Genomic DNA, 14,198 nt, shown 5'->3' with positions numbered 1-14,198 from the left:
CACACAGAACCAATAGTCCTATAATGTCGAGAAAGGGCTCATTTGAGCAGAAGTTAAAAGTTCTGATGCCCTTTTCAAGTGAACAAAAATATTGAAACGCAACTAGCCCCCCTCGCAACCCATTTTTCCTCAAAGTCGTCTGATCAAAATTTTGAGATATTCATTTTGTTCGGCATGGTTGGAAAGTCTAATAACTATGCCTTTGGGTATAACCTGACCCCCCCCCCCCAGACATACACATCCCCCCGGGGAAGGTGTGTAAGTCATGGAATTTTTCCATTGTTTACGTTTAGGATTTGTTTCTGGGAAGTATACAGGCGTTACTTTTTTTTTTTGGGGGGGGGCTGAATTTTCTGCTAGGGGTATTTTCCAGGGGAGGGAAGTTTCTGGAGGTGAAATTTCCAGGGAAAACTTGTCAAGGGGGCATTTGCCAGAATTCCTATACGAAATTCTTTTTATTTGTCTTATTTTCTTTATGTTGACTCAATTTGATAATCATATGTTGCCCCCTCCTCAATATTTCGCACTCTCCGGTAAAGTTTAAATTCTTGTCCCAATTTTTTTAAAAAAGATTAGGGCTGTTTTAAAAGTTCTAGCAGTTCTTTACTCACAATAATAAGCCTTTCTAAAAGTTCTATAAAAACTTAGTGTAAATAATGAGGTATGGAGGAGGGGGCAACCCCCCTCATATACATAATAATTTCTGTTCAGGTAATCACTCCCTGCCCAGAATGACTATGTTGAATTGACGGTCCTAGAAGGTTGGAAGTGGACTCATTTGAACATAAATTACAATTTCTACTACTCTTTTTGAGTATCCACAAAAATTTTGTCATGAGAAAGTGGGGTTTTCTGGCATTTTGTGGCTCCATATTACAATTTTGCCCCTAAGAGGACCAAGTTACCATCAATTGAAAATTCTGATGTAGTAAATCGATTTGAAAGTGACAAAACTATATACCAAGCTTCCCGGTTCCAGTGGAATTAAGTAATACCACACGGCTGCACATTCATTCCAAAAAAGTCACTGATGGATGTACCATGGGACATGCCTTAGGGCACTTGTCCGAAGATTAAAAAATGGCAATTTAAGAAGATTAAGGATTGATGCTCATGTAACCTAAGCATTTGTTTTCGGTATACAATTACTCTCAATAATGCTAAACAATATAGTTCAATAATGCTAAACAATATAGCTATCTCTAAGTTTTCATCAGATGTGTTCTTGGGCATAAAATGAGGGGGGGGGGGAAAGGGAGCTGCTTGCCCAACGATCACTTTTGAATCTTTAAAAGGGCACTAGAGCTTCCAATTTAATGAGCCCCTCCCAAAGCATCACGACAGCTTTTTCCATACGAAGTACCTTGTTAAAAAGAAGAAAGGAAGAAATAATAGAAAGAACCCGTTCCAATTTCAACTTAGGCAGCTCTATTGCGCTGCCTGTGGTAGCCGAAGATTGCAGTAAACTTCTGAGTAACCTGAACCAGCTTAAGTTTTAAATTTCTTCTTACTTTCAGTTGAAAAAACTTTAAAATTATATTTTTAATAATTTTTTAAATCATGATAAGGCATAACCAAGAAAGCCGTCCTGCTTAAGTGGACGCACACTGGGTTGAGAATTATTTGTCCAGGGGGCACGGGGTCGATCCCTGGCGTGACCAGTTATTTGGTTTGGGATGAGGGTCAGTGGTGTGACTCTGTAACCTCAGCCAGAGTTAACCCAGCTGTAAATGGGTACCTGGAGAAATCTGGGGAAGGTAAACAGGAAGGGTGTTCGAAAGTACAGGATGGCTGGCCCCCAGCCCCCCCCCATTGTATTTAGTGGCTGAAGGGTCACGAAAAGGGGATCAGCACCACAGGTTTGGACCTAAAGGTCTAGTACCGTCATACTTACTTACTGTAGTCATACTTACTTTTGTCTTATACTAACCAAGATATGATGTGGGCTGTCGCCCCCACAAGCCCCGATTTTTTTGCTAAACTGTGTATATAAATGATTATAAATTGACTAGTAGCATCCCGCCTTTTCAATTTTATACTTAAGAATTAAATGCTGGATTATGATTTAAAAATTTTAAATTTTGATTAAACTTTAAATTTCTGACAAAATTTGAATGTTTAGTCAAAATCTTCCATAAACAGCAGTTTTATTGAATAATTTCTTAATAATGTTTTTACTACAGAAATTTAGGTGGACAGACAGGGGCGTTGTTCTTCATATGGTCAAAAATTCTCTGTTTAAATACATTATATTCATATGTTTAAACACATTAAAAAATTGATTTTAATTAAGAGAAGATAAATATTATAATTTTAAATATCTAAAACAAAGCTCCTGGTAGAACTTCCCCCCCCCCCACGTCCTTCCCACGTCTGTGCCGTTAGACGTGTCACTGTAATGTTATATAGTACAAAGTAAAATATTGTTAAAATGGGATGGATACTTTTACTCCCACCCCCTCCCAATGCCACTGACAAAAACATAGAGAATAATATTCATGGGGATAAAAAGGGATTAGATGTAAGCTTTTACACCCCCGTCCATCCTCAAAATCCATTTGAAGGTTCGATGAGAGTTCACAATTCAATGAAGTGACAATTTGGGCATTAGAATGCCGACTTTTGGGGTTTTGATACCCTCCCCCCCCCGCCTACCCAATTGACCCGATGCCCCTACGTCCTTGTAGCTGATGTGCAATTATACATCACTAAAAAATAATTTCATGTCAAATAAAGTGAATCGACTTAACTACATCGAGAATCAAGATAAATGTTCATATTAACCATTAATCTTGTATGGAAGTAGTAAGTTATATAAAGCTTTGAACCATACATTCACGCCTACAAGAATATGGTCAAAAGTGTAATAGATATGAAGCGTACAAGAAACTGGTTTTTTGTTATTGATAAGAATTGCACAAGATTGTACCGTTTGACGTAGACATTTTTTAGGAGCCAATCAGAGACATCGAAGGTAGTTTGTTATTAAAAAGAATTGGATGTTACAATCAGAATTGTTTGATTGACATTTGCAAAAAAGGGATATGGAATTCACAAATTGGACTCTATGAACGATATTAGTTAATGTTTGAATAATAGGAATGTGATTGATTCTAATTAGTGATTGGATAATTTTTTAACAAGAAATCTCTGAATAAAATATTTTTATAGGGATGGGGTGATGGGAGCGAGGTATCTTAGAGTACTTATAGTGGTGTTATTTGGGGAGATTACATTTCATGACACTTTTTCAGAGCATGTACTTGTGGATACCTTTCCAAGCAACGTGATTAAACGCGCTGTTACAATAGGAATCGTTTGATTGACGTTTGCAAAAAAGAATAAGGAATTCACAGAATGGACTCTATGACTGATATTAATTAATGTTTGAATAATAGGAGTGTGATTGATTCTAATTAGTGATTGGATAATTTTTTAACAAAAAATCTCCGAATAAAATATTTTTGGAGGGATGGGGTGATGGGAGCGGGGTGTCTTAGAGTACTTATAATGGTGTTATTTGGGGAGATTACGTTCCTTGGCACCTTTTCAGAGCATGTACTTGTGGAAGAAATCTCTGAATAAAATATTTCTGGAGGGATGGGATGATGGGGGCGAGGTGTCTTAGAGTACTTATAATGGTGTTATTTGGGGAGATTACGTTCCTTAGCACCTTTTCAGAGCATGTACTTGTGGATACCTTTCCAAGCAACATGATTAAACACGCTTTTACAATCGGAATTAGAGTGCTGGCGTATCTGATGAAATAATTTAGATCGTATGATAAATTTAATTTATTTTTTTAATGCAATAGTTTTTCAGTAAGGACACTCGATATCCTAAAAGTATTTGATTCAAACTTTTACCTTGAGAATCGATGTTGTTAGCAGAATTTCAAAAGGATCGTTTATGAGTGCTGGCGTATCTGATGAAATAATTTAGGTCGTATGATAATTTTTTTTTTTTAATGCAGTAATTTTTCAGTAAGGACACTCGATATGCTAAAAGTGTTTGATTCAAACTTTTACCTTGAGTATCGATGTTTTTAGAAGAATTTCAAAAGGATCGTTCATAAGTGCTGGCGTATCTGATGAAATAATTTAGATTGTATAATTAATTTAATTTTTAATTTTTTTGCAGTAGTTATTTAATAAGCACACTCGATATCCTAAAAATGTTTGATTCAATTTTTATTTTGAGCATCGAAGTTTTTAGTAGAATTTCAAAAGGATCGCTTATAAGTGCTGACCTGTCTTTGATGAACTAATTCATGTCGCATGATAATTTTTTTTTTTAATGCAGTAGTTTTTTAATAAGGACACTCGATATCCTAAAAGTGTTTGATTCCAACTTTTACCTTAAGAATCGATGTTGTTAGCAGAATTTCAAAAGGATCGTTTATGAGTGCTGGCGTATCTGAAGAAATAATTTAGGTCGTATGATAAATTTAATTTATTTTTTTAAATGCAGTAGTTTTTTAGTAAGGACTCTCGATATCCCAAAAGTGTCTGATTCAAACTTTTACCTTGAGCATCGTCGTTGTTAGCAGAATTTCAAAAGGATCGTTTATGAGTGCTGGCGTATCTGTTGAAATAATTTAGGTCGTATGATAAATTTAATTTATTTTTTTTAATGCAGTAGTTTTTCAGTAAGGACACTCGATATCTTAAGAGTATTTGATTTAAACTTTTACCTTGAGAATCGATGTTATTAGCAGAATTTCAAAAGGATCGTTTATGAGTGCTAACGTATCTGATGAAATAATTTAAGTCGTATGATAATTTTTTTTAATGCAGTAGTTTTTTAGTAAGGACACTCGATATCCTAAAAGTGTCTGATTCAAACTTTTACCTTGAGCATCGACGATGTTAGCAGAATTTCAAAAGGATTGTTTATGACTGCTGGCGTATCTGATGAAATAATTTAGGTCGTATGATACATTTTTTTTAATGCAGTAGTTTTTCAGTGAGAACACTCGATATGCTAAAAGTGTTTGATTCAAACTTTTACCTTGAGCATCGACGTTGTTAGCAGAATTTCAAAATGATCGTTTATAAGTGCTGGCGTATCTGATGAAATAATTTAGGTCGTATGATAAATTTAATTAATTTTTTTAATGCAGTAGTTTTTCAGTAAGGACACTCGATATCCTAAAAGTATTTGATTCAAATTTTTACCTTGAGAATCAATGTTGTTAGCAGAATTTCAAAAGGATCGTTTATGAGTGCTGGCGTATCTGATGAAATAATTTAAGTCGTATGATAAATTTAATTTATTTTTGTAATGGAGTAGTTTTTTAGTAAGGACACTCGATATCCTAAAAGTGTCTGATTCAAACTTTTACCTTGAGCATCAATGTTGTTAGCAGATTTTCAAAAGGATCGTTTATGAGTGCTAGCGTATCTGATGAAATAATTTAAGTCGTATGATAATTTTTTTTAATACAGTAGTTTTTCAGTAAGGACACTCGATATCCTAAAAATATTTGATTCAAACTTTTACCTTGAGAATCGATGTTGTTAGCAGAATTTCAAAAGGATCGCTTATGAGTGCTGGCGTATCTGATGAAATAATTTAGGTCGTATGATAATTTTTTTTTTAATGCAGTAGTTTTTCAGTAAGGACACTCGATATCATAAAAGTGTCTGATTCAAACTTTTACTTTGAGCATTGATGTTGTTAGCAGAATTCCAAAAGGATTGTTTATGACTGCTGGGGTATCTGATGAAATAATTTAGGTCGTATGATAAATTTAGTTTATTTTTTTTAATACAGTAGTTTTTCAGTAAGAACACTCGATATCCTAAAAGTATTTGATTCAAACTTTTACCTTGAGAATCGATGTTGTTAGCAGAATTTCAAAAGGATCGTTTATGAGTGATGGCGTACCTGATGAAATAATTTAGGTCGTATGATAATTTTTTTTTTAATGCATTAGTTTTTAGTAAGGACACTCGATATGCTAAAAGTGTTTGATTCAAACTTTTACCTTGAGCATCGTTGTTTTTAGCAGAATTTCAAAAGGATCGTTTATGAGTGCTAGCGTATCTGATGAAATAATTTAGGTCGTATGCAAAATTTAATTTATTTTTTTAATGCAGTAGTTTTTCAGTAAGGACACTTGATATGCTAAGAGTGTTTGATTCAAACTCTTACCTTGAGCATCGATGTTGTTAGCAGAATTTCAAAAGGATCGTCTATGAGTGCTAGCGTATCTGATAAAATAATTTAAGTCGGATGATAAATTTAATTTATTTTTTTATTGCAGTAGTTTTTGAGTAAGTACACTCGATATCCTAAAATTGTCTGATTCAAACTTTTACCTTGAGCATAGATGTTGTTAGCAGAATTTAAAAAGGATCGTTTATGAGTGCTGACGTATCTGATGAAATAATTTAGGTGGTATGATAATTTTTTTTTTTTAATGCAGTAATTTTTCAGTAAGGACACTCGATATCCTAAAAGTGTTTGATTCAAACTTTTACCTTGAGTATCGATGTTTTTAGAAGAATTTCAAAAGGATCGTTCATAAGTGCTGGCGTATCTGATGAAATAATTTAGATTGTATAATTAATTTAATTTTTAATTTTTTTTGCAGTAGTTATTTAATAAGCACACTCGATATCCTAAAAATGTTTGATTCAATTTTTATTTTGAGCATCGAAGTTTTTAGTAGAATTTCAAAAGGATCGCTTATAAGTGCTGACCTGTCTTTGATGAACTAATTCATGTCGCATGATAATTTTTTTAATACAGTAGTTATTCAATAAGGACACTCGATATCCTAAAAGTGTTTGATTCCAACTTTTACCTTAAGAATCGATGTTGTTAGCAGAATTTCAAAAGGATCGTTTATGAGTGCTGGCGTATCTGAGGAAATAATTTAGGTCGTATGATAAATTTAATTTATTTTTTTTAATGCAGTAGTTTTTTAGTAAGGACTCTCGATATCCTAAAAATGTCTGATTCAAACTTTTACCTTGAGCATAGATGTTGTTAGCAGAATTTCAAAAGGATCTTTTATGAATGCTGGCGTATCTGTTGAAATAATTTAGGTCCTATGATAAATTTAATTTATTTTTTTTAATGCAGTAGTTTTTCAGTAAGGACACTCGATATCTTAAGAGTATTTGATTCAAACTTTTACCTTGAGAATCGATGTTATTAGCAGAATTTCAAAAGGATCGTTTATGAGTGCTAACGTATCTGATGAAATAATTTAAGTCGTATGATAATTTTTTTTAATGCAGTAGTTTTTTAGTAAGGACACTCAATATCCTAAAAGTGTCTGATTCAAACTTTTACCTTGAGCATCGACGTTGTTAGCAGAATTTCAAAAGGATCGTTTATGACTGCTGGCGTATCTGATGAAATAATTTAGGTCGTATGATACATTTTTTTTTAATGCAGTAGTTTTTCAGTGAGAACACTCGATATGCTAAAAGTGTTTGATTCAAACTTTTACCTTGAGCATCGACGTTGTTAGCAGAATTTCAAAATGATCGTTTATAAGTGCTGGCGTATCTGATGAAATAATTTAGGTCGTATGATAAATTTAATTAATTTTTTTAATGCAGTAGTTTTTCAGTAAGGGCACTCGATATCCTAAAAGTGTTTGATTCAAACTTTTACCTTGAGAATCGATGTTGTTAGCTGAATTTCAAATGGATCGTTTATGAGTGCTGGCGTATCTGATGAAATAATTTAGGTCGTATGATAAATTTAATTTATTTTTGTAATGCAGTAGTTTTTTAGTAAGGACACTCGATATCCTAAAAGTGTCTGATTCAAACTTTTACCTTGAGCATCAATGTTGTTAGCAGAGTTTCAAAAGGATCGTTTATGAGTGCTAGCGTATCTGATGAAATAATTTAAGTCGTATGATAATTTTTTTTAATACAGTAGTTTTTCAGTAAGGACACTCGATATCCTAAAAATATTTGATTCAAACTCTTACCTTGAGAATCGAAGTTGTTAGCAGAATTTCAAAAGGATCGCTTATGAGTGCTGGCGTATCTGATGAAATAATTTAGGTCGTATGATAAATTTTTTTTAATGCAGTAGTTTTTAGTAAGGACACTCGATATGCTAAAAGTGTTTGATTCAAACTTTTACCTTGAGCACCGATGTTTTTAGCAGAATTTCAAAAGGATCGTTTATGAGTGCTAGCGTATCTGATGAAATAATTTAGGTCGTATGATAAATTTAATTTATTTTTTTAATGCAGTAGTTTTTCAGTAAGAACACTCGATATCCTAAAAGTATTTGATTCAAACTTTTACCTTGAGAATCGATGTTGTTAGCAGAATTTCAAAAGGATCGTTTATGAGTGCTGGCGTATCTGATGAAATAATTTAAGTCGTATGATAAATTTAATTTATTTTTTTAATGCAGTAGTTTTTTAGTAAGGACACTCGATATCCTAAAAGTGTCTGATTCAAACTTTTACCTTGAGCATCAATGTTGTTAGCAGAATTTCAAAAGGATCGTTCATGAGTGCTAGCGTATCTGATGAAATATTTTAAGTCTTATGATAATTTTTTTTTAATACAGTAGTTTTTCAGTAAGGACACTCGATATCCTAAAAGTATTTGATTCAAACTTTTACCTTGAGAATCGATGTTGTTAGCAGATTTTCAAAAGGATCGTTTATGAGTGCTGGCGTATCTGATGAAATAATTTAGGTCGCATGATAAATTTAATTTTTTTTTAATGCAGTAGTTTTTCAGTAAGGACACTCGATATCCTAAAAGTGTCTGATTCAAACTTTTACCTTGAGCATTGATGTTGTTAGCAGAATTTCAAAAGGATCATTTATGAGTGCTGGTGTATCTGATGAAATAATTTAGGTCGTATGATAAATTTAGTTTATTTTTTTTAATACAGTAGTTTTTCAGTAAGGACACTCGATATCCTAAAAGTATTTGATTCAAACTTTTACCTTGAGAATCGATGTTGTTAGCAGAATTTCAAAAGGATCGCTTATGAGTGCTGGCGTATCTGATGAAATAATTTAGGTCGTATGATAATTTTTTTTTAATGCAGTAGTTTTTCAGTAAGGACACTCGATATGCTAAAAGTGTTGGATTCAAACTTTTACCTTGAACTTCGAGGTTTTTAGCAGAATTTCAAAAGGATCGTTCATAAGTGCTGGCGTATCTGATGAAATAATTTAGATTGAATGATCAATTTAATTTTTAATTATTTTTTTTGCAGTACTTATTTAATAAGCACACTCGATATCCTAAAAATGCTTGATTCAATTTTTACCTTGAGCATCAAAGTTTTTAGTAGACTTTCAAAAGGATCGTTTATAATTGCTGACCTGTCTTTGATGAACTAATTCATGTCGCATGATAATTTTTTTTTAATGCAGTAGTTTTTCAGTAAGGACACTCGATATCCTAAAAGTATTTGATTCAAACTTTTACCTTGAGAATCGATGTTGTTAGCTGAATTTCAAAAGGATCGTTTATGAGTGCTGGCGTATCTGATGAAATAATTTAGGTCGTATGATAAATTTAATTTATTTTTTTCAATACAGTAGTTTTTTAGTAAGGACACTCGATATCCTAAAAGTTTCTGATTCAAACTTTTACCTTGAGGATTGACGTTGTTAGCAGAATTTCAAAAGTATCGTTAATGAGTGCTGGCGTATCTGATGAAATAATTTAGGTCGTATGATAAATTTAATTTTTTTTTTAATGCAGTAGTTTTTCAGTAAGGACACTCGATATCCTAAGAGTATTTGATTCAAACTTTTACCTTGAGAATCGATGTTGTTAGCTGAATTTCAAAAGGATCGTTTATGAGTACTGGCGTATCTGATGAAATAATTTAGGTCGTATGATAAATTTAATTTTTTTTTAATGCAGTAGTTTTTCAGTAAGGACATTCGATATGCTAAAAGTGTTTGATTCAAACTTTTACCTTGAGCATCAATGTTCACACACACACACACACACACACACACACACACACACACACACACACACACACACACACACACACACACACACAGAGACGACACAGACACAGACAGAGAGAGAAGACACATGCACAGAGACCACACACACACAAAGACACAACACACACACAGAAACGACAAACACACATAGAAACGACACACACAAAGAGACGACACACAGACAGATACGAAACACACATAGAGACGATACACGCAGAGAGACGACACACACACAAAGACAACAAGCACAGAGACAACACGCACACAGAGACAACACACACACGCACAGAGATGACACACACAAATAGCGACGACACACGCACAGATACGACACACACACAGAGACGACGACACACAGAGAGAAGACACACGCACAGAGACGACACCCACACAGAGACGACACACACACACAGACACGACACACACACAGAGACAACACACTCAAAGTGACGACTTACACACAGAGACGACAAACACACAGAGACGACACACATAGAGAGACGACACACACACAGAGAGACACACACACACACGACAAACACAAAGAGACAACACACACAAAGAGACGACACACACAGATACGAAACACACAAAGAGACGACACACACACAGATACGAAACACACAAAGAGACGACACACTTACAGAGACGACACACACACAGAGTCGACTCACACACAGTGAGGACAAACACACAGAGACGACAGACACAAAGAGACGACTCACACACAGAAACGACACACAAACAAATACACACACAGAGACGACACAGAGACAACACAGACACAGAGACGGCACACACACAAAGACGAAACACACACAGAGACGAGACATACACAGAGGCAACACACACACACAAAAGATTTCTAACAACATTAAAAATAGTTCTTACAGAATATAAAAGTTCAAACAAAATCCAAAGCAGTTCTTACAAAACAGAAATAATTCTTAAAAAATACAAAAAGTTTTAAGAAATCCAAAATGGTTCTTACAAAAAAAAAAATATTCGTACTAAATATAAAAATAATTTACACAAATCCACAATAGTTCTAACAGAATATAAAATACTTGGTGCAAAATACCAAATACTTGCTTCAAGACACTAAATTTCTAACAACATCCCAAATAGTTATTATAGCATACAAAAAATTAAAAATTATTAAAAAAATAATTCTTACACCTAATAAACTAGAATAGAGAAATACAAAAAGTATTTATTAACTCGTAACTATTAATTAAACAACAAAACTAAACTTAAAAAATAGAAAAAACCCAGTACCCCCCTCAAAAATAGATCTTGACGAATTAAAATAGATTCAGAAGAATATGAAATAATACTCGCAAAGCACGAAAATTCTAACAACACCGAAAGTAGTTGTTACAGAATACAAAAAGTTCAAACAAATTCCAAAAATAGTTCTTAAAAACAAAAATCATTCTTACTAAATACAAAAATATTTTGGACAAATCAAAAATAGTACTAACAGAATAAAAAATAGTTTTTTAAAAACTTGAAATACTTGTTAAAAAAAAAAAATAGTTCTTATAACATCAAAAAATAGTTATTAGAGAATATAAGAAGTTCAAACAAAATCAAAATTTTTCTTACGAAACATAAATAATTGTTAAAAAATATAGTAAGTTCTAAGAAATCAAAAATAGATCTTACAAAACAAAAATTATTCGTAGTAAATACAAAAACACTTTAAACAAATCCACAATAGTTCGAACAGAATAAAAACATACTTAGTGTTAAATACCAAATACTTGGTTCAAGACACTAAATTTCTAACAACACCCCAAATAGTTATTATAGCATACAAAAAGTTAAAACATATTAAAAAAATAATTCATACAAATCAGAAACAATTCTTTCAAAATACAAAAAGTTGTAAGACAATGAAAAATAGTTCTTAAAAAACAAAAACTATTCTTAAAAATAGAAAAAATCCTATACACAAATCAAAAATAGTTCTAACAGAGTTAAGAATATCTTCGGCAAAATATGAAATACGCGTCACAAAGCACGGACATTCTAACAACACCGAAAGTAGTTTTTACAGGATACAAAAAGTTCAAAGAAAATCCGAAAATAGTTCTTAAAGAACAAAAATTATTCTTACGAAATACAAAAATATTTTAGACAAATCCAAAATAGTACTAACAGAATAAAAAATAATTGTTGTAAAATTTAAAATACTTGTTGCAAAACAAAATGATTTCTAACAACATAAAAAATTGTTCTTACAGAATATAAAAGTTCAAAAAAAATCTAAATTGTTCTTACGAAACAGAAATAATTCTTAAAAAATATAGGAAGTTGTAAGAAAACCAAATTATTTCTTACAAAACAATAAATTGTTCTTAAAAAATAATAAACTGTTAACACATATACAAAATAGTTCTAACATAATAAAAAATACTTGGAGCAAAGTACAAAATACTTGCTTCAAAAATTTAAATTTCAAGCAATATCCCCAATAGTTCCTATAACATACAAAAATTCAAAAATATTCCAAAAATAATTCTTAAAAATCAGAAACAATTCTTGCAAAAAACGTAAAAGTTGTAATAAAATCCAAAATAGTTCTTAAACAAATAAAATTATTAAAATTTATAACACAATAAAAAATAGCTACTTCAAAATATGATACTCTTGTAACAACCCGCGAAGATTATAAACTACATCGAAAATAATTCTTAAATAATACAAAATTCAATACTGGTTATTAAAAAACCAAAAATATTCTTTAAAAAATACGAAAACACTTTAGACAAATCCTAAATAGCTTTAAGAGAATAAAAGTTTTTGGCGGTATAATACAAAATACTTGTTAAAAAATACAAAAAATTCTAACCACAAGCAAAGTATTTCTCACATAAAACAGATAGTTCAAAATAAATCAAATATATTTATAATAGAATAAAAAATAGCTACCGCAAAATACAGAATACTAGTTGCTGTAAAACAAAATATTTTGTTTTGTGACACAACACCAAAATTATAACAGCATCAATATAGTTCTTACACAATAAAAAATACTTGGTGCGAAATACCAGATACTTGCTTCAAGACACTAAATTTCTAACAACATCCCAATTAGTTTTTATAGCATACAAAAAATTCAAACTTATTCCAAAAATAATTCTTACAAAGCAGAAACAATTCTTGCAAAATACAAAAAAGTTGTAAGAAAGTCGAAAATAGTTCTTAAACAAGTGAAATGAAATAGCTTCGAATATAGACGACAAATGTGATTAAGGAATTATGTTCGCAAATGTTCGAATTGATGGCCATTATTGTCCAGACAATGCGGATAAAGCGCACCAAGGGATTCGCAAACATCACGAAACAGGTCATTAGGAATATTGCGACATTGTCTTTCAATTTCCATTTTCAAAGCTTCATTTGTTCTTGGTTTGGTGCGATAAACTTCGTCTTTGAGATATCCTCACAGAAAGAAGTCCAAGGGCGTGAGGTCCACCATCTTGCTGAAAGTAAATTTCGCCGTCATCACTAGACATCTCCGGAATTTGTAGACAAACAAACTCCTGAAGCAAGTTAAGGGAGCTCTCATTAGTACCCACTCCATTAATAAAAAATGGCCCTATGAGGCCAAGAGCATATATCCCACACCACACTGGTGCTCCTGGCACGTAGACATTGCGCTTAAGTGCTACCTGAGGATTTACAGGAGCCCAGTACGTGCACTTATGGCGATTAATCGTGCCATTTAATTTAAAGGTTGCCTCATAGCTCTAAACAATTTTGTTTGGAAACCCTGCACATTTTGCCAGGTACGATTCACAGAATTCAACTCGGCGGTCAGGATCGTCTTGGTTTAGGGCATGAATTGGTGTTGGAATGTAGCAGTTCCAGGGCAGACGCTTGAACAGCGTCCTTAACCACATTATTGAATCACGTCTTAATGAACGTGATTCCTAATGATATTTGTCTTCTATATTCAAAGCTATTCCATTTTGCTGTATATTCATAAACAAAGAATTTCTCGCTATTATAAGTGTGAGTACATTTTTTTTTAGACACCCTGTAGTTATTATAGCATACAAAAATTCAAACATACTCCAAAAATAATTCTTACAAATCAGAAACAATTCTTGCGAAATACAAGAAGTTATAGGAAAATCGGAAATAGTTCTTAAACAACAAAGACTATTCTTAAAAATAGAAAAAATCCTTTTACACAAATCCAAAATAGTTCTAATAGAAT

Source organism: Artemia sp. Qi Xiang Cuo, chromosome 8, assembly GCF_049724085.1.
Source record: "Artemia sp. Qi Xiang Cuo chromosome 8, ASM4972408v1, whole genome shotgun sequence".
In the NCBI taxonomy this organism is placed as follows: domain Eukaryota; kingdom Metazoa; phylum Arthropoda; class Branchiopoda; order Anostraca; family Artemiidae; genus Artemia; species Artemia sp. Qi Xiang Cuo.
The sequence above is the reverse complement of the archived record's forward strand: the minus strand, read 5'-3'. Positions refer to the sequence as shown.